We start from the raw sequence: 22,356 nt of genomic DNA, 5'->3' as shown, positions 1-22,356 counted from the left end.
ACAGCCTTTACAGTACACAGTGCCGCTAAATCTACATCATAAGACAGCCTTTACAATATACCTCTGCACAAATCAGCCCATATTTGCATCTGTATAACCCAGATGGGGCTCACGCCAGCTCAGGTCCTCTTGGGAGTCTTCATGCTTTTAATCCTCTTTGCCTGTCTCTATCCACTTCTGGCAGTAAGGACCTGCAAAATTCCCCACAGGCACAGGGCCCACCTCTTCAAACAGGGGATTTTTGTAGCCTTCAAAGCTCACATCATGAGTCTGTATGTTCAGGGTCACAGCCCATATCAGGAGCTAGTGTAACTACCTGTATCTTTTGCTATGGGCACTTAAACTGCTGTTCTGGTCTCAGTTGCATAACAGGCCTTGCTCACAAGCAGGGACCTGCAGTCTCATAATGTTCTACAACCTTTGTCTCAGTGAGGAGTGAGTGGTTATAGATGCAAACCCTTCTATTTTATCCCTGGAACAAATGATGCCCTCCACCCCTGTGTCCCAGAGTAGCAAAGGCCATGCTGCCAACTGTTCCTCTTGCTTTTGCTGTAACTGCTTACCCAAGTCGACCAACTCTACCTCAATATATGGTCAATACGTTGTGAACTCAGTCACATTGTGGGCACCCTGAAGATGTCCCCCCTGAGCCATAGACTGCTCATATTTCACTTTCTGCAGTATGACAGGCCTCGCTGCCAAGCAGGGACCTGCAGTCTCACAATGTTCATTGTTATCATCTCTCATTACCCCATAGACAGAGGCACTGGGGCCGTATCTTGCTTCAGCATACATAGGCATGGTTCCAACTCTTCTTTTCATCTGTCTCTGCACTTCATGCACTTGAGTAGCATCATGGAGAGGACTATTCATATTGGTCTTCAGAGGTTAGGAAAACCCATCTCATGGTGCCAGTGGCGGTACATGGCATGCTGCTGCTGCTGCTGCTAAGTCGCTCCAGTCGTGTCTGACTCTGTGCGACCCCATAGACGGCAGCCCACCAGGCTCTGCCGTCCCCGGGATTCTCCAGGCAAGAACACTGGAGTGGGTTGCCATTTCCTTCTCCAATGCATGAAAGTAAAAAGTGAAAGTGAAGTTGCTCAGTCGTGCCCGACTCTTAGCGACCCCATGGACTGCAGCCTACCAGGTTCCTCCATCCATGGGATTTTCCAGGCAAGAGTACTGGAGTGGGTTGCCATTGCCTTCTCCAGGTACATGGCATAGTATCTGACAAATGGGAACTCACCTCCTGTAATGCCTTTTCAGTATTATCCTGTGATCTGTCCATTATCTCCCAGTCTTCAACTGGGGCCCACACTGAAAGTACTGTGGCCACCAGGTCCCACATACTATGTGGTGTCCCCTGACTTCCTCCATCCACTGGAGCCTCAGGCTCCCCTACCTGCTGGGTATCCCATCAACTATGCTGATTATCTCACTGTATCTCACTGTTCACTGAACCCAGTGTAGGCAATGTGTGAATGGGGAAACAGGAAGCAAATCTGAGGAGCCGTAGGAACTGCAGACATGTTTATTTGCAGCAGCAAGGCATGTACGCTTTACTCTTGTGGTTGACCTAGCAGACAAAGCCTTAATCCAGACATAATGTAGCCATAACTCACACATAACACAGGCATACGTGGCCTTAATGCAGCCTTGATGTGAACTTAACACAGACATAATACAGCCTCAAGGGCTTTTTAGGTGTAGCTTATATAGGTTTATAGAACAAAAGTGGCCCGTGGCCAAGTGGGTACATCGTGACACACATATGCAGTCCTATAAGTGATCTCAGTTGTTACATAACAATGTATTGACCAAATGTGGGGCAAAAGCAAGAGGCCTTGTGGTGAGAGAATCTGGCCACTGCCATCTTGGGTAATTTGCTCTTTCCCTACAGTGGGTGACTCCTTTGTTTATTTTGCATGTCATAATGATAGCTCTGAGTACATCATCAAGAATATGTAACTTGTTTATCTTTCATTTGCCAGTATTGCAGATTTTCTCCACCCATTTTTTTTTTTTTTTAATCTCTTCACAGAGACTCATGAAAACCTCCTGACTTTTTATCCCATTAGATTTTATTTTACTCTCTGTGGTAACTAATAGCCACCTGTAAGTAAAGAGAGTTTGTTCTTTTTATTTTAACATGATAAATGTGTCTGCTTATAGTTTGAAAGTCCAGTGTTGCAAGTCCAGAGAAGTGAGATATTTTTTCTTATTTTTATCATAAAGCCAGTTACCAGTCCCTCCTCATCCCCAATAACAAAAATACAGGCTATATTTACTGAATCTAAGTCCATATAAATGTACTTTTTATTTCATGCATGTGTTTTCAAATTTTAATTAATCTAGATAAAAACTATAAGTTTCTAGTCTTCCTTCTACCATATTTAGACATGTAAACTGGAAATAGCTATTTCACTACTGTGCTCCCATTTATGCATTTGTAACTTTCCCTGTTGGCCTTTCCAAGTGAAAAACACAATTCTTTGACATTGACAACCCAATACTACTTTTGACCACAAATTATAGAATCTTCATCTACTTCATAAAGTCATCAGTTTTCTGGACCAAAAAGTTTGAGATAAAAAATTGGACACAGTTTTCACTGCAGAACAAAAGATATTTGCAGTTGAGAAGTATCTATGAGAAATTAAACCAAATTATTTCTCCTTTTGTGCTTGTACACTTTAATGGTTACAATATGAACTTGCCCAAGAGAGACCTATCTTCATTGGAATTCAACCTCTTTACGCAGAGATGGCAGCTCATTTTGTATTGATCTAATGTATACTTTGAAAAGATGTAGGACTGGTTTTCTATCAAACAAATCTTTTTGAGTTCTGTATCCTTTTAGATATTAATATTGACTCACTTGGCAAAGATGGGACTTAACCTGGCTTACTTTTGTAAGTGTATAACACATTTTCTCTTTCAAGAGAATATTTCTACTTGATCCCCTAAACAATGAAAACACTAAAGAGCATAACACAACATGTGCTTTGCTTACTAACAGTCCCTCAAAATTGAGTAAATGCAGCACACCTGGATAAGCTAAATGCATTTTTTAACTTCTATGATGATCTGTCATTTTAAATATATTGTCTTTTAGTTGCCTTTATCTATAGTACCCCCGCTTCACTCAGTCTCTGTAAATGAGATTTATATTTCAGCATGCTCTCTGAAGCAATTTCCCATGGTTTCATACAGACCCTCAAGCTCCAAACATTATGAAGATTTTCCCATATACATTATAAACCTCTCTGCAGCACAGCTGTAAATCATTATAATTTTGTTATGTCACATCTGCAGGTGATAGAAACAATAAAAAAGAGACCAAGAAAAGGCTCATGCTACGTTTTAGCAAATTATTTCTGAACAGTTTGACAGCTCTGTAAAGTTTTAAGGAATGTGTTCATTCTCTTCTTCTCACACTCTTTTACCAGCACTTTATCTCACATAGCAAGTGGATACAGTGAAAAATCACCTGGAATCTCTACTCTCTTCCTATGCCTGTTTATGTCACTCTTATCAAACTTATAAACATATAACAATGTTAGAAAAAAACTTGGCAAATGAGAGGATCCTACATGGTACCACAGCCCTAACACAATTATTGTTTGTATTTCTGTATCATTTCTCTTCTAGACTTTATGTGAATAACTGCTTTGTCAGTCACAAATTGAATGCTCATATGTTTACTTTGACATCTTTACTGGACATTACACTATATGGATGTTTTAAATGGTATTACATTCATAATTGGCCTTCCCAGGTGGTTCAGTGAGTAAAGAACCTGACTGCAATGCAGGAGACAGCAGAGATACAGGTTTGATCCCTGAGTCAGGAAGACCCCCCTGGAGGAGGGCATGGAGCCCACTCCAGTATTCTTGCCTGGAGAATCCCATGGACAGAGGAGACTTGCAGGCTACAGTCCGCGGGGTCGCTAAGAGTCGGACGCAACTGAGCACAGCACAGCACAGCACATGTACATAATTAATTATCTTTTACAACAAGTTTACCTTCTTTGATCATTACTTTAATGCAATACTAATAAAATGCTAGGCAAAACATATGACTCGTTTCACAGATTTTGAAATACATCCAAAAATGTCACAAGAATTTTTATTGCCTCATGCTGTGCTCTGTATGACAAATCAAGTTCATGTATCCTCACGAGCACTAGAATTAAAATTTCCATATTTAGTGAGTATAAATTGTATCTCATTTAAATGCACACTTATTTCACAGTTTATCAAAATTTTCTATATATTCTCATCACTTTTTCCTTTTTGTGCAGATTTAAGTATTCATTTCTTAATATTATTCTGTAAAATTTTGTATATCTTTTACATAATGACTATGCTAAACTTTTGCCAATTTCTTGAAATAATTTTCCTAGACTGTTTGAATAACAGAACAATTATCTTTGAAGAATTTTATATTTTAAGTAGTTGATCAGAAATTTTTCGTTTAATCTTTCAATGATTCTTAGAAACATAGTTCAATTTTATTTTGTCTATAAATTTTGCTAAATCTAAGATACTTTTAGGACAAATAGGTTATTGGAGGGTACTAGGATTTTGTATAACAAATATCTTAATATGTTAGAAATATGCTGGAGCTAATGATATAATTGAATCCTTTAATTTGCTCTGTATTCTAAATTGCTACTTAGTCAAGGATGTTATTACTTCTGACTGAAATTCAAGAAATCATTTATGTAAATTAATACTTTCATAAGCCTGTGCTAATTAAAATCATTGGTTTACACCAAAGAATCCCTGCCTAATGAGTGCCATTGTTTGGTAAAGAATCTGGCTGCTGATGGAGAAGATTCAAGAGAGGTGGGTTCCATCCCTGGGTCGGGACTATCCCCTGGAGTAGAAAATGGCAACCCACTCCAGTCATCTTGCCTAAAAAATTCCATGGACAGAGAAGCTTGGAGGACTATAGCATATGGGATTACAAACAGTCACACACGACTTAGTGACAGAGCATGCATGTACACATACAAAAAACTACAACCGTGTAGAAGGCTAGAGAACTCTATCCTATAGAATTTCCACCCCCCAGTCCCCACCTCCCTACCCAACCTCCCATTTCCCCAACATACACACCCCGTCAAAAGCCAGGTTCAGTTCAGTTCAGTTCAGTTGCTTAGTTGTGTCTAACTCTTTGCAACCCCATGAACTGCAGCACGCCAGGCCTCCCTGTCCATCACCAACTCCCAGAGTTTACCCAAACTCATGTCCACTGAGTCAGTGATGTCATCCAACCATCTCATCCTCTGTGGTACCCTTTTCCTCCTGCCTTCATTTTCCTAACCTCAGGGTTATTTCAAATGAGACAGCTCTTTGCATCATGTGGCCAAAGCGTTGGACTTCAGCATCAGTCCTTCCAAATATCACTCAGGATTGATCTCCTTTAGGATGGACAGGATGGATTTCCTTGCAGTTCAAGGGACTCTCAAGAGTCGTCTCCAACACCACAGTTCAAAGCCTCAATTCTTCGGTCCTCAGCTTTCTTTATAGTCCAACTGTCACATTCATACATGACTACTGGAAAAACCATAGCCTTGACTAGATGGACTTTTGTTGGCAAAGTAATCTCTTTGCTTTTAAATATGCTATCCAGGTTGCTCATAGCTTTTCTTCCAAGGAGCAAGCGACTTTTAATTTCATGGCTGCAGTCACCATCTGCAGTGATTTTGGAGCCCAAAAACATTGTCAGCCATTGTTTCCATGTTTCCCCATCTACTTGCCATGAAGTGATGGGACCAGATGCCATGATCTTAGCTTTCTTAATGTTGAGCTTTAAGCCAACTTTTTCACTCTCTACTTTCACTTTCATCAAGAGGCTCTTCAGTTCTTCACTTTCTGACATAAGCGTGGTATCATCTGGCATATCTGAGGTTATTGATATTTCTCCCAGCAATCTTCATTCCAGCTTGTGTTTCATCCTGCTTGGCATTTCTCATGATGTACTCTGCATATAACTTAAAGAAGAAGGGTGACAATATACAGCCTTGACATATTCCTTTTCCTATTTGGAACCAGTCTGTTGTCCCATGTCCAGCTGTAACTGTTGCTTCCTGACCTGCATACAGATTTCTCAAGAGGCAGGTCAGGTGGTCTGTTATTCCCATCTCTTTCAGAATTTTCCACAGTTTATTGTGATCCAAACAAAGGATTTCGTATAGTCAATAAAGCAGAAATACATGTTTTTCTGGAACCCTCTTGCATTTTTGACAAACCAATGGATGTTGGCAAGTTGAGCTCTGTTTCCTCTGCCTTTTCTAAAACCAGTATGAACATCTGGAAGTTCATGGTTCACGTACTGCTGAAGCCTGGCTTGGAGAATTTTGAACATTACTTTACTAGCGAGTGAAATGAGTCCAATTGTCTCGCAGTTTGAGCATTCTTTGGCATTGCTTTTCTTTGGGATTGGAATGAAAATTGACTTTTCTAGACCTGTGGCTACTGCTGAGTTTTCCACCTTTGCTGGCATATTGAGTGCAGCACTTTCACAGCATCATCTTTCAGGATTTGAAATAGCTCAACTGGAATTCCATCACCTCCACTAGCTTTGTTTGTAGTGATGCTTTCTAAGGCCCACTTGACTTCACATTCCAGGATGTCAGGCTCTAGGTGAGTGATCACACCATCATGATTATCTGGGTTGTGAAGGTCTTTTTTGTACATTTCTTAGGTATATTCTTGCCACCTCTTCTTAATATCTTCTGCTTCTGTTAGGTCCATACCACTTTTGTCCTTTATCAAGTCCATCTTTGCATGAAATATTCCCTTGGTATCTCTAATTTTCTTGAAGAGATCTCTCGTCCTTCCCATTCTATGTTTTTCTCTATTTCTTTGCACTGATCACTGAGGAATGCTTTCTGATCTCTTCTTGCTATTCTTTGGAACTCTGCATTCAGTTGGCTGTATCTTTCCTTTTTTCCTTTGCTTTTGGCTTCTCTTCTTTTCACAGCTATATGTAAGTCCTCCACAGACAGACATTTTGATTTTTTGCGTTTCTTTTTCTTGGGGATGGTCTTGATCTCTCTCTCCTGTGCAATGTCATGGAACTCCGTCCATAGGTCATCAGGCATTCTATCATATCTAGTGCCTTAAATCTATTTCTCACTTCCACTATATAAACGTAAGGGATTTGATTTAGGTCATACCTGAATGCTCTAGTGGTTTCTCCTACTTTCTTCAACTTAAGTCTGACTTTGGCAATAAGGAGTTCATGATCTGAGCCACAATCAGCTCCCAGTCTTGTTTTTCCTGACTGTATAGAGTTTCTCCATCTTTGACTGCAAAGAATATAATCAATCTGATTTTGGTGTTGACATCTGGTGATGTCCAAGTGTAGAGTCTTCCCTTGTGTTGTTGGAAGAGGGTGTTTGCCATGAACAGTGCGTTCTCTTGGCAAAACTCTATTAGCTTTCTCCCTGCTTCATTCTGTACTCCAAGACCAAATTTGCCCTTTACTCCAGGTGTTTCTTGATGTCCTACTTTTGCATTCTAGTCCCCAGTAATGAAAAGGACATCTTTTTTGGGTGTTAGTTCTAGATGTTCTTGTAGGTCTTTATGGAAAAGTTCAACTTCAGCTTCTTCAGCATTACTGTTTGGGGCACACACTTGGATTACTGTGATATTGAATGGTTTGTCTTGGAAATGAACAGAAATCATTCTTTCATTTTTGAGACTGCATCCAAGTACTGCATTTCGGATTCTTTTGTTGACTATGATGGCTATTCCATTTCTTCTAAAGGATTCTTGTCCACAGTAGTAGATATAAGGGTCATCTGAGTTAAATTCACCCATTACAGTCCATTTTAGTTCTCTGATTTCTAACATGTTGACATTCACCCTTGTCATCTCCTGTTTGAACACTTCCAATTTGCCTTGATTCATGGACCTGACATTCCAGGCTCCTATGCAATATTGCTCTTTACAGCATCAGACTTTGCTTCTGTGAACAGTCACATTCACAGCTGAGTGTTGTTTTTGCTTTGGCTCCATCTCTTCATTCTTTCTGCAGTTATTTCTCCACTGTTCTCCAGTAGCATATTGAGTACCTACTGACCTATGGAGTTCATCTTTCAGTGTTCTATCTTTTTGCCTTTTCATACTGTTCATGACATTCTCAAGGTAAGAATACTGAAGCGGTTTGCCATTCCCTTCTTCAGTAACCACACTTTGTCAGAACTGTTTACCATGACCTGCCCATCTTGAGTGGCCCTATATGGCATGACTTATTTTCACTGAGTTAGACAAGGCTGTGGTCCATGTGATTAGATTGGTTAGATTTCTGTGATTGTAGTTTCAGTCTGTCTGCCCTCTGATGCCCTCTCTCAGTGCCTAACGTCTTACTGGGGTTTCTTTTACTTTGGACGTGGGGTATCTCCTCACAGCTACCGCTACAGACCTAGGACGTGAGGTTTCTCCTCTCAGCCACTTGCCGCTCCCTTTTCTTACTTTAGTAAAATTCTGCTACACAAAAGCTCTTGAGTGATCAAGCCTGGTCCCTGGTCCCGAAGCTAAATCTTCTTCTTCAGAGATCATGAATCCAACACTGTTCACCATTAATTATCTGGACCCTGACATAGAACAATACATGAAGGTTGCAGCAGCCATTCAGAATGCAATCCAGTGATACTGTGTCATCTATGATAAACAAAAAAAAAAAAAAAAGAAAGAAAGAAAAAAACTACTGCTCAGACATCACTCGTTTATTTTTGAAGAGGTTAGGTAGAATTGAATCCAGCAAGGAACCAAGACCTGTGCTGTGAAGGTCAGGTGTGCATGAGCTGCAGCTCGACTTCCATCTCCTGTTGCTGACAGTCCTGAGCTCTCCCATCTCCCACCTTCTCTCCCTCCTCCGTAAGTAACTCTTCTTGCCTGTTCACTTCATGCCAGCCCCTATAGGCCAGCTGTTGTACTGTACTACTGTATTTTCAAGGTACTGCACTGTAAAATTAAAAATATTTTATTTTCTGTTTTTTTAATGTATTCCTCGTATGAAAAGTATTATAAACCTGTTACAGTACTATACAGCTGACTGTGTTAATTGTGTTCCTAGGTAACTGTAAGATTTATAAATATATTGGACTCAGGAACATGCGCTTCAAAGAGAACTTATTTGTATATAAAGAATTTACTGTATCATTATTGTCAGATAAGCCTCTTTTCTGCTTATGCATCAGAATGGCATTAATTAGCTTGCTTGTCTTGACATGAAAAGTTCTCCTTTAAAATCTATCTCTCCCAACCTACATATGGACATATATGTACCTTCCAGTGATTTTTTTCTGTTTCTTCCCTTTTTCCATATCCTGACTCTTCATCCCCAAGTAAACCCACTCTTACCATCACAGAGAATCTTCAGCTTCTGCATCCTCCTCATCGTTATCTTACTTTCTTTCCCCAGAAGGGCTGGATTAGGAAATTCATTTTGATTTGCAATCACAATAAATGCATGGAAGTCTCTGTCTTAATGTGAGCTCCTCTAACAATGTCATAGACTGGGTGTCTTAAATAGTAAGTATTAATTTCACATAGTTCTAGAGGCTAGAAGTCTGATATCAGACTGCCAGCATGGTTGGATTCTAGTGAGAGAGCCCTCTTCCTGTTTCACAAGTGGCCACCTTATTTTCTGTGCACTCATTTGACAGAGGAGGACATAATAATTCTTGTGCCTTTTCTTATAAGGGCACTGACCGCAATCATGATGTGATGGTCTGATTAATTTTCAAAGGCTTCACCTACAAATACCACCACATTGGGATCTGGAGATTCTACATATGAATTTTAGGGGGACCTGAAGCTGGTTTTAGAGAAGGCAGAGGAACCAGGGATCAAATTGCCAACATCTGCTGGATCATCGAAAAAGCAAGAGAGTTCCAGAAAATATAGATTTCTGCTTTGTTGACTATGCCAAAGCCTTTGACTGTGTGGATCACAAGAAACTGTTGAAAATTCTGAAAGAGATGGGAATACCAGACCACCTGACCTGCCTCTTGAGAAATTTGTATGCAGGTCAGGAAGTAACAGTTAGAACTAGACATGGAACAACAGACTGGTTCCAAATAGGAAAAGGAGTATGTCAAGGCTGTATATTGTCACCCTGCTTATTTCACTTATATGCAGAGTACATCATGAGAAACACTGGACTGGAAGAAGCACAAGCTGGAATCAGGATTGCCAGGAGAATTATCAATAACCTCAGATATTCAGATGAGACCACCCTTATAGCAGAAAGTAAAGAGGAACTAAAAAGCCTCTTGATGAAATTGGAAGTGGAAAGTGAAATAGTTGACTTAAAACTCAACATTCAGAAAACAAAGATCATGGCATCTGGTCCCATCACTTAATGGGAAATAGATGGGGAAACAGTGGAGACAGTGTCAGGTTTTATTTTGGGGCTCTAAAATCACTGCAGATAGTGACTGCAGTCATGAAATTGAAAGACGCTTACTCCTTGGAAGAAAAGTTATGAGCACCTAGATAGCATATTTAAAAGCAGAGACATTACTTTGCCAACAAAGGTCCATCTAGTCAAGGCTATGGTTTTTCCTGTGGTCATGTGTGTGAGAGATGGACTGTGAAGAAAGCTGAGAACCAAAGAATTGATGCTTTTGAACTGTGGTGTTGGAGAAGACTCTTGAGAGTCCCTTAGACTGCAAGGAGATCCAACCAGTCCATTCTGAAGGAGATCAACCCTGGGATTTCTTTGGGAGGAATGATGCTAAAGCTGAAACTCCAGTACTTTGGCCACCTCATGCGGAGAGTTGACTCATTGGAAAAGACTCTGATGCTGGGAGGGTTTGGGGACAGGAAGAGAAGGGGACAACAGAGGATGAGATGGCTGGATGGCATCACTGACTTGATGAACATGAGTCTGAGTGAACTCTGGGAGTTGGTGATCAACAGGGAGGCCTGGCGTACTGCGATTCATGGGGTCGCAAAGAGTCAGACACGACTGAGTGACTGAACTGAATTGAACTGAACATTCAATTGAGCTTCCCAGGTGGCTCAGTGGTAAAGAGGCTGCCTGCAATATACTAGCCATAGGAGCTTTGGGTTCAATCTCTGAGGCAGGAAGAGCCCCTGGAGAAGGAAATGGCAATCCACTTCAGTATTCTTGCCTGGAAAATCCCATGGACAGAGGAGTCTGGAGGACTACAGTCCAGGATCTCTAAGAATTAGACATGACTGAGTGGCTGAGAAGCAGCAAACATTCAATCCATAGCATTATGACTCATCTCAGATGAGTTAGTTCTGACTTGTTAATAGGAAACAATTAGGAAGTTGTACTAACCTCAAACTCAAAAGGTACATACAGCTTTATTACTATCTCCAACTTTTCTTTTATTGTTGAATGAGTTTTAATTTTCTTCTACCATGAAAGAGTATTGCATAAACACCAAAGGCCTATAATGAAACAGTTAGAAATTAAATTTCATGCTATCCATACTGTTTTCCATACACATTTTAATTCCATACAAATTTAATGACAACTTCGTACTTAGTAACTTATGACCTTGAGTAACTTCATCTCTTTTAGCTTTTTTTTTTTTTTTTTTGCTAATTTACAAAATGGGCAATACTATTGCCTTCATAAAGTTATGAAGGTGAAAAGTGTATCCATGATTCCCTAGTGCTATATCTGACATATGAGAGGTGCTCATTAAGGGTTACTTCCCTTTAAACAGGAAAATGGTTGAGTAGATGTGTAAATACAAAATGTCAATATCTGAATTTCTCTTTGCATCTCTAGAATCATGTGTTTTATTAAACAGATTTATTTGATGTGTACTATATGCCAGACACTATGCAAGATCTTGGAAATATGGGTATAAAATTGACCAGTAGGAAATATGATTTATATCTCCTTGAAGTGACAGGCAAAGGAGAAAAGGAAAAATATACTCAACTGAATGTAGAGTTCCAAAGAATAGCAAGGACAGATAAAGAAGACCCTCCTAAGCAAACAACACAAAAAAAAAGAAAGAAAGAAAGAAAAAAAAAAAAGGTAGGGGAAACAATAGAAAGGAAAAGACTAGAGATTTCTTCAAGAAGATTAGAGATACCAAGGGAACATTTCATACAAAAATTGGCACACTGAAGGACAGATACAGTATGAATCTAACAGAATCAGAAGATATTTAGAAGAACTGGCAAGAATACACAGAAGAACTATACAAAAAAGATCTTAATGACCCAGATAACCATGATGGTGTGGTTATCTCATTCACTTAGAGCCAGACATCCTGGAGTCCAAAATCAAGCATCACTGTGAACAATGCTAGTATAGGTGATGGAATTCCAGCTGAGCTATTTCAAGTCTTAAAATTTGATGCTGTGAAAATCCTGCACTCAATATGCCAGCTAATTTGGAAAACTCAGCAGTGACCACGGGACTAGAAAAGGTCAGTTTTCATTTCAATCTCAAAGAAGGGCAATGCCAAAAAAATGTACAAACTACTATACAATTGCACTCATTTCACAGGGCAGCAAGGTAATGCTCAAAATCCTTCAAGCTAGAAAAAAACAATACATGAACAGAGAACTTCCAATGTACAAGCTGGATTTAGAAAAGATAGAGGAACCTGAGCTCAAAATGCCAGCATCCACTGAATCATAGAAAAAGCAAGGGAATCCGAGAAAAACATCTACTTTTGCTTCATTAACAATGCTAAAGCCTTTGACAGTGAGGATCACAACAAACTGGAGAATTCTTCAAGAGACAGAAATACCAACCACCTTACATGTCTCCTGAAAAGCATGTAAAGAAGCATGTCAAGAAACAACAGTTAGAACAGAATGTGGAACAACAAACTGGCTCACAATTGGAAAAGGATTATGTCAAAGCTGTATATTGTTACCCCACTTAATTAACTTAGATGCAGAGTATATCATGTGAAATGCCCAGCTGGATTTACCACAAACTGGAATCAAGATTCCTGGAAGAAATATCGATAACCTCAAATTTGCAGATGACACCACCCTAATGGCAGAAAGTGAGAGGAACTAAAGAGCCTCTTGATGAAGGTTAAAGAAGAGAGCCTAAAAGCTAATTTAAAACTCAACATTCAATAAACAAAGATCATGGCATCTGGTCCCATCACTTCATGGCAATTAGAAAGGGAAAAATGGAGACAGTGAAAGGATTTATTTTCTTAGGCTCCAAAAATCACTGGAGATGTTGACTGCAGCCATGAAATTAAAAGGCTCTTGCTCCTTGGAAGCAAAGCTATGACAAACCTAAGCAGTGTATTAAAAAGTGGAGCCATCAGTTTACTGCCAAGGTCCATCTAGTCAAAGCTATGGTTTTTCCAGTAGTCATGTATGGATGTGAGAGTTCAACCATAAAGAAGGCTGAATGCTGAAGAATTGATTCCTTCAAACTATGATGCTAGAGGAGACTCTTGAGAATCCCTTGGCTAGTAAGGAGAAAAGTAAAGGAAATCAACCCTGAATATTAGTTGGAAGCACTGATGCTGAACTTCCAATACTGTGGTCATCTGATGTGAAGAGCCAGCTCATTGGAAAATACCCTGATGCTGGAAAGCAGGAGGAGAAAGGAGCAACAGAGGATGAAATGGTTGGATGACATCATTGACTCAATGGATCTGACTTTGAGCAAACTCTGGGAGATAATGAAAGACAGAGAAGTCTGGGTTGCTGTAGTCCATGGGGTCACAAAAAGTCAGACACAACTGGGCAACTGAACAACAGCAAAATCTTACAGTTCATGTCAAGTAGACACTAAATAAACAGCTATTTGAGTTTACTGCTATAGCATTCTGATAGTCTCTAACATGAGAACATAGTAAAGGGACAATTCCATTTGTTTAATTTTTCTAATTTCTGTCTTTTTACTGATGATATTCTCTATCTGATAATACATTGTCATCATGGCTTTCTTTCTTCCTTTTTTTTTTTGCTTTATTAACTTTTTTTTTTTTTTTTTTTTGCTTCTTGGATGTTTATAATGGCTGTTTTGAAGTCTTTGTCTTATTATTCTGATTTCTGGTCTGCCACAGGCAGTATCTTCAACTGTTTAATTCCCTCTGTTTACGGAATAATAGTACCCTTTTATTTGCATTTCTAATGGGCGTCGTGTTTTGTTGTTTTTGTCGTTGTTATAAACTAGTTATTTCGAAGGGTACGTTACAGCAAACCTGGATACTGATCCTTCAAGACTCTGGGATTTGATTTTGTTGTTGTTTGTTCATTTACTTGTTTATTTACAAGGCTGGACTATTTCATTGACATTTACCTTCTGTCTCCTCCGTGTGAACCAGCTGGTATCACCCCACAAAGAGCACACTTGGGAAAGCACACAGTCAGGCTGGGATGGTGCAGTTTCAATAGGACTCTCTTTGTCTCTCTCTTATGCAGATATCTCTGTTAAACCAACTCCCTTTTTTGGTATCCCCTCAGCTTTTAAGCTGCATTAATTGCCCCAGTGAATGCTCTGTTTTTGTTATGAAGTCATAAATTACTGCAAGTCTGACTCAATCAAACTGGGGTCCTTTTGGAGAGGTATTTCTTTCAGGAAGTCTTTGTAACTTGTTCTGAACTCAGAAGGGCTATTCTTAGCAGTCTCTTTCCTTAGTTCTCCCTGGTAAATTAGCTGACCTTTGGTCTAGCTTGTTGCTCTTAATTGTGTACTATCAAAGTGTATATTGTTTCTAAATGTACCCTTAGGCTTGAAATCCTCCGCAATATTGCAAATAATCTGGGTCTTCTAGAGAGAGCTTTTTCAAAGATTGTTTTGGTAGTATATCTTCTATCAAAATCTGTGAACCCCTACTCTAGGGCTTGGAATGGAGACTGTGGCCTGCTTCTCCTGCAGGGATGCCCTTGATACATTAGCAGAACACTGGGATTGGGCACTGTCCTCTTTTTTTTTTTTTTTCCTTTAGGCTTACATCTCCTATGAAGTTGTCTTTAGCCCTATAAATTGGGTATGAGTGGAGGAAGATTGCCTTCAATATTTGGCCACACTTGCCAGGAATGGAGTAATTCCTTTAATTTGGAGTCAGGGAGTGGGAGATGAGAAATGCCGGCAGCCTGCCTTTCCAAGTGAGATAGTGAAATAGCCTATCTCTTGTCCAGGGGCTGAGGAAAAGATGGGCTCCTTTTCTTGATCGCACATGTCTAAATTAGAGCTCTCATTATCTTGGCCAATTGGACAGGATCTAGGAAGGTGTTGCTGGTCAAATTCTTAGTTTTATCTGCCCGCTGAAACGGAATAAAAATTATGGAGATAGAATTTGGAGGTAATAGAAAGGTGGCTTTAATTCTTAACTGGTGGAGTAGGTTCACACCTCAAGAACAGTGTCTCCCCTCCATGAGGAGTCTCTGTGTGTGTGTTAAGTCTCTTCAGTCATGTCTGTCCATGGGATTCTCCAGGCAAGAATACTGGAGTGGGTTGCCAGGCCCTCCTCCAGGTGATCTTCCTGACTCAGGGTTTGAACCTGTGCCGCTTACATCTCCTGCTCTGGCAGGTGGGTTCTTTACCACTAGCACCACCTGGGAAGTCCATGAGGAGTCTAGGGACTTATATAAGATGAGGATTTGAAGTTAGGAGTTGGTGATGAGAAACAAAGGTGTTAGGGTCTTGAATTCTTCCTCTTGCAATGTTTCAAAGACAGTCATAGGCTGGTGTAGTAACCCAGTAATTTAGTCTGGGAGTCTGTTGGCTCTACAGCCTTCTTTCTGGTATGTAAAAAGGAAGAACTGTAAGAAGAAGAGTGTTGTAAAGGTAAACACCAGATACATGATGTATTTAGCATAGAGTCAAAGGGAAATGCTTCCCAGGTGGCTCAGAGGGAAAATAACCCACCTGTCAATGCAGGAGACTCAATAGGTGCAGGTTTGATCCCTGAGTTGGGAAGATCCCCTGGAGGAGGAAATGGCAACCCACTCCAGTATTCTGCCTGGGAAATCCCATGGACAAAGGAGTCTGGTGGGTTACAGTCCATGGGGTGGCAAAAGAGTTTGATACAACTGAGCAACTAAACAACAACAAGAAGAGAAAATAGGTGTGAAGTGTAGCTCTTGCAGCTAGGGGCAAGGAAAGCAAACTTAGTTACCGATATGCAGAATTAGGTGAAGTTACAGTAGAAAAGCTAGAAATGCTCAGTCTTGCTCACTCTTCTCTTTATCATTTTTGTTTTCAGGAAAGGGAAAGAAAAAACTCATTTCTCTTTCTTTTCCTTTTCACTGCAACAAAGGGAGCAGATGCTACAGACTCACACATTCTGAGATTTAGAAGATTTTCTTGAATATATATTTCTTCTTTTATCTTACTTGCTTAGGACAATTTTTGGAGACTTCAGTTTTTTCCACGAGTTACAGCTGGTTCCTGGGAACACCCATGGAATTCCTCATACTGTCTTTCTGAAAGCAGTCACAAATATCCTGAAGTTGTGTATATATAGACAGGTAATTTTTTTTTTTTTTTTAGTTGAGTATTAAACAATGTAAGTTGATGAACATTGTTTGTGCAACATTTCTTTTTGGTATATTGTGGTTTTCATAGTTATATATAGCTTTAATTAATTTTAAACATCATTCTATTATGGTTTTCCATTAAGTGGATTTCCCACAGTCTATTCATCCATCTTTATTTCAATGGTTATTCAACTTTTTTCTCAGCTTTTGCTACTATGAACAATTTTACAATAAACAATTTTATATATGTTGCTTTGTGCACCTATGCTAGAATTTCTCTAGAGTATATATTTTTAGATAATTTTAGGATATGCTCATGTTCAACTTTACTAGGAATTGTCAAAATTCTCTCTGAAATATGATTTACATCCCCATTAGCAGTATGCAAAAATTCCTGATTTTCTCTATCATCTCTTGCACTTGGTAATCACTAGATTTCAACACTTTCCCCCAATCTAAATGTAAAATTCTAATTCATGGTTATTTAAATGCATATTATATATTTATTTTCTTGACTACTGGCCAGATTAAGCCTTTTCTATATGGTGGCTCAGATGGTAAAGAATCTGCCTGTAATTCGGGAGACTTGGGTTTGATCCCTGGGTAGGGAAGATACCCTGGAGAAGGGAATGGCAACAGACTCCAGTATTCTTGCCTGAAGAATTCGATGGGCAGAGGAGCCTGGCAGGCTACAGTCCATGGGGTCGCAAAGAGTTGGACACTGAAGAAACTTAGCACAGCACAGCAGCGCATGTATATTATTATGTCATCTGCAAACAGTGACTGTTTAACTTCGTCTTTCCCAATCTGAGATTCCTTTTATTTATTTATTTTCTTCTCTGATTGTCATAGCTAGGATTTCCCTACCTATGTTAAATAAAAGTGGTGAGAATGGCCATTCGTGTCTTATTCCTGATCTCAGAGGAAGTGTTTTTGGCTTTTTACCATTGAGTATGATGTTAACTGTTGACTTACATATAATCTTTGCTATGTTGAAGTCTGTTTCCTCTACATCAACTTTATGAAGAGTTTTTTTTTTTTATCATAAATAAAAGTGGAATATGTCATGTTTTTCTACATCTATTGAGATAATCATATGGTTTTTATTTTTCAGTTTATTAATGTGGTGAATTACATTGATTGAATTGCAGATGCTGAACCATCCTTGTATCCCTGGGATAAAACACACATCATTGCATTGTATGTTCCTTTAAATATATTACTGAATTCACTTGATAATATTTTGTTGAGGATTTTTGCATCTATGTTCATCAAAGAGCGTGGCCTGTAACTGTCTTTTTTTGTGATATATTTTTGTCTGGGTTTAGTATCAGGGTGATATTGGCCTCAGAAGGAGTTTTCTCTGCAATGTTTGGAGTAGTCTGCTCAGTGTTAATTCTTCTCTCAATGTTTGGTAGAATTTACCTGAGAAGACATCCGATCCTGGACTTCTGTTTAATAGGAGTTTTTAAATTACTGATTTAATTTCAATACTGGTAATTGGTCTGTTCATATTTTCTATTTCCTTCTGCTTGTATCAGAGATTGTATATTTCTGATAATTTGTCCATTTTTCTCAGTTGTCCATTTTATTGGCATACAATTGTTCATAGTACTTCTTATGATCTTTTGTATTTCTGTGATGCTGTTTTTAATTTCTTTTTCATTTCTGATTTTATTGATCTGGGCCTGCTCTCTTTATTTTTTTATGTGTCTGACTAAATAAAGGTTTATCAATTTTGTTTATCTTTCTAGCTCTTTGCTTCATTGGTCTTTTAAATTGACATTGTTAGTTTAGTCTCTTATTTATTTTTGCTATGATCTTTATAATTTCTCCCTAGCTAATTGAGTTGTTTGTTCTCCTAATTGAGTTGAACTAGGAAACCAGTTCATTTAACAGTACAGTTTCATTGTTTATTTGAGGTTTTGTGTGTTTGTTTTTTGTGGTAAGCATGTATTGCTAAAAAACTGCTTTTGCTCTGTTCCGTAGATTTTGGATCATTATGTTTTCATTATCATTTGTCTCCAGGTATATATATGTATTTTATTTCCTCTTTGATTTCTTCAGTGATCCATTGGTTTTTAGTAGCATATTATTAAGTCACCTTGAGTTTGTGTTTTTTTTAATGAGTTTTTTTTTTTTTTTTTGTGGATGATTTCTATTCTCATAACATTGTGGTCATAAAAGATACTTGTTATGCTTTCATTTTTCTCAAATTTACTGAAGTTTTTTTTTGTCCTAATAGTTGATCTACATTGGAAAATGTTCTATGTGCGTGTGAGAAGAATATTCTGTATGCGTCTATAAAGTCCATCAAGTCTAATATAGCATTTAAAACCAATGTTTCCTTTTGGATTTTCTGTTTGAATGATTTGTCCATTGATGTAAAGGACATGTTCAAGTCTCCTACTGATATTGTGTAATTGTCAATTTCTCCCTTTATGTCCATTAATATTTTCATTATATATTTAGGTGGTGCTTTGTTGGATGCATATATATTTATAATTGTTATATCTTTTTCCAGGATTGATCTCTTGATGTTCTTCTTTGTCTATTGTAACAGTCTTTATTTTAATGCCTCTTTTGTCTGATAAAATTATTCTTAATCTGGGTTTCTTTTTATTTCTGTTTTCATAGATTTTTTTTTTTTCCATTCACTCACTTTCAGTTTGTGTGTTTCTCTAGATCTGAGGTGAGTATCTTATAGGCAGCTTATATATAGGCCTTGTTTTTGTATCTATTCAGCCACTTTATGTGTTTTGATTGCAGCATTTAGTCCATTTGCATTTCAGATAACTATTGATATATATGTTCTTCTTGCCATTTCCTTAATTGCTTCAGTTATTTTTGTAAATATTTATTCTTTTTTTTTTTTCCTTTATTTTGTGGTTTGATGACTACCTTTAGTATTATGTTTGGATTCCTTTTTCTTTTCTTGTGTTTATATTTACTGTAAATTTTAAGTTTGTGGTTACCATTAAACTTTTATATCTAAATAGGTCCTGGAGCTGGCGCTGTTCTACTGGTGGGCAGAGCTGATTCCTGGCTTTCAGACTCAAGGGACTGCTGAGTGTGGTCAGTTCCTAACATACTTGGCTGTAGTGTTCATGATGTTTCAAAGCTTATGTTGGCCCATAGTGGGCAGGGCCATGGCACATTTGGTCCCAGGGCAGGTATTGGCCTGCTCATGGGTGGCCTGGATCTGTAGGCTGCAAGGCTGCAGTTGGCATGTGGTCTACCCACTGATGGGTGGGCTGAGCCTGAGACTAGATCAGGCTCACTGGACAGCAGTGGGAGAGCTGGACTTGTCCCAGGGCAGATACTGGCCTGCTTATGGGTGGCCTAGATGCACAGGTTGCAGGACTGTAGTCTTCCAGAAGCTTTTTTCTGCCAGCTGGTGAGTGAGGTATGGCCTGAGGCTCAAGAAGGTTCACTGGTAGGTGGGCCAGCTTTTCTAGGGCTGCTGTCTGCCCACTGGTATGCAGATCTGAGTCCCAAGCTCTCTGGCTATAGGGTCTTGAGGCCTATAGCCTGTGTCTAGTAGGGATCCTGGGACAAGTGCCTGTGAATTAGTGTATGGTGCCAAGTCCTGAGTGCTGTTGTGGGTAGGACTGTGTCCAGGGGAGGCTGTGGGCTCAAGGATTCTTAAAGCAGCCTCTCTGCAAGTGGGTTGGTCTCTGTCTATGCCAAGTTAGTTGCTTGGCCTAAGGTGTCTATAGGCTCTTGTGTAAGGGCAAGGCTGAATCTGGAGGCTGAAAATCTATAGGAAATACTCCAAAATTGCACTTACCAGCATCACTGTCAATTTGGTAGAAATATTTCCCAAAATGGCTGCCACTACTGTCTAGGTTCCCAGAGTGAGCTGCAGGCACCACCTGTCTTTCTGGAGGCCCTCTAGGATCAGCAGATGAGTCTGACTCAGGTTCCTTTCCAATTACTGCTTTTGCTCTGGGTCCTGAAGCATGCAATGGCTCAGATGATAAAGAATCTGCCTGCCAATGCAGAAGCCCCAGGCTTGATCCCTGAGTCAGGAAGATACCCTAGAGAAGGGAATGGCAATTCACTCCAGTATTCTTGCCTAGGAAATCCTGTAGACAGAGGGGATTGCTGGCCTACAGTCTAAAGGATTGCAAACAGTCAGACACAACTCAGTGAATAATAGTTTAAGAGTGGAGTCTCTATTTCCCACAGACCTCTGGGATTTCTTAAAGTAAGCCCTGATGACTTCCAAAGCCAAATGCACAGGGGCTTATGTCCCTGGTGCAGAACCTCTAAGCCTGGATATGGGATAGTCTCCCTTACTCTTTGGGGAAAACTTCTGCAATTTTAATTAATCTCCCATTTATGGATTAAACACTCAGGGGTAGGGGACTTGACTATTGTGACTATGCCCCTCTTACCAGTATCGTTGTTTCTTCTTTATGTCTTTAGTTGCAGACGATCTTTTCTGGTAGCTTCCTGTTTTATTCATTGATGGTTCTATAAATAGTTGCAATTTTGGCTTGCCTATGAGAGGAAGTGATTTCAGGGTCTTCCTCGTCTGCCATCTTGGCTGATCAGAAATTTATAAATTTTAAACTGAATGCCTGCATTCTCTTGACAAAAATTTATTAGCATTTTCCCGGTTTCATTCTGAACTCCAAGGCCACATTTGCCTGTTATTCCAGGTATTTCTTGACTTTCTACTTTGGCATTCCAGTCCCATGTCATGAAAAGGACATCTTTTGGGAGTGTTAGTTCTAGAAGGTCTTGCAGATCTTCATAAAACCATTCAACTTCAGCTTCTTTAGCATTGCTGGTCAGGGCATAGACTAGGATTACTGTGCTATTGAATGTTTTGCATTAGAAATGAATAGAGATCATTCTGTCATTTCTTCTAAAGGATTCTTGCTCACAGTCATAGATATAAGGGTCATCTGGGTTAAATTCACCCAGTCCAATGCATTTTAGTTCACTGACTCCAAAAATGTTGATGTTCACTCTTCGCATCTCCCGTTTGACCACTTCCAATTTTCCTTGATTCTTGGACCTAGCTTCCAAGTTCCTATGTAATATTGCTCTTTACAGCATTGGACTTTACTTCCATCACCAGTCACATCCACAACTGGGTGTTTTTGCTTTGGCTCCATCTATTCATTCTTTCTGGAGTTATTTCTCCATTGATTTCCAGCAGCATATTGGGCACCTACCAACCTGGGGAATTCATCTTTCAGTGTCCTATCTTTTGCCTTTTCATATGGTTCTTGGGGTACTGAAGTCAAGAATACTGAAGTGGTTTGTGATTCCCTTCTCCAGTGGACCACGTTTCGTCAGAACTCTCCACCATGACCCATCCCTTTTGGGTGGCCCAACACAGCATGACTCATAGTTTCATTGAGTTGACAAGGCTATGGTCCATGTGATCAGATTGGTTAGTTTTCTGTGACTGTGGTTTCAGTCTGTCTGCCCTCTGATGGAGAAGGATAAGAGGCTTATGGAAGCTTCCTGTAGGGAGGGACTAACTGAGGGGAGACTGGATCTTGTTCTGATGGGCAGGGTGATGCTCAGTAAATTTTTAATCCAATTTTATGTTGATGGATGAGGCTATGTTCCCTTCCTGTTATTTACCTGGGGCCAAACTATTGTGGAGGTAATACAGACAAGAAGAAGAAGCTTCAAAGATGGAGAAGCTCTATACAGTCAGCAAAAACAAGGCCAAGAGATGACTGTGGCTCAGATCATGCACTCCTTACTGTTAAATTCAGACTTAAATTGAAGAAAGTAGGGAAAACCACTAGACCACTCAGGTATGACCTAAATCAAATCCCTTATGATTATAGTGAAAATGACAAATAGATTCAAGGGATTTGATCTGAGGGAGTGCCTGAAGAACTATGGA

Source organism: Budorcas taxicolor, chromosome 19 (genome assembly GCF_023091745.1).
Source record: "Budorcas taxicolor isolate Tak-1 chromosome 19, Takin1.1, whole genome shotgun sequence".
NCBI lineage: Eukaryota > Metazoa > Chordata > Mammalia > Artiodactyla > Bovidae > Budorcas > Budorcas taxicolor.
Note: the sequence above shows the minus strand (reverse complement) of the source record.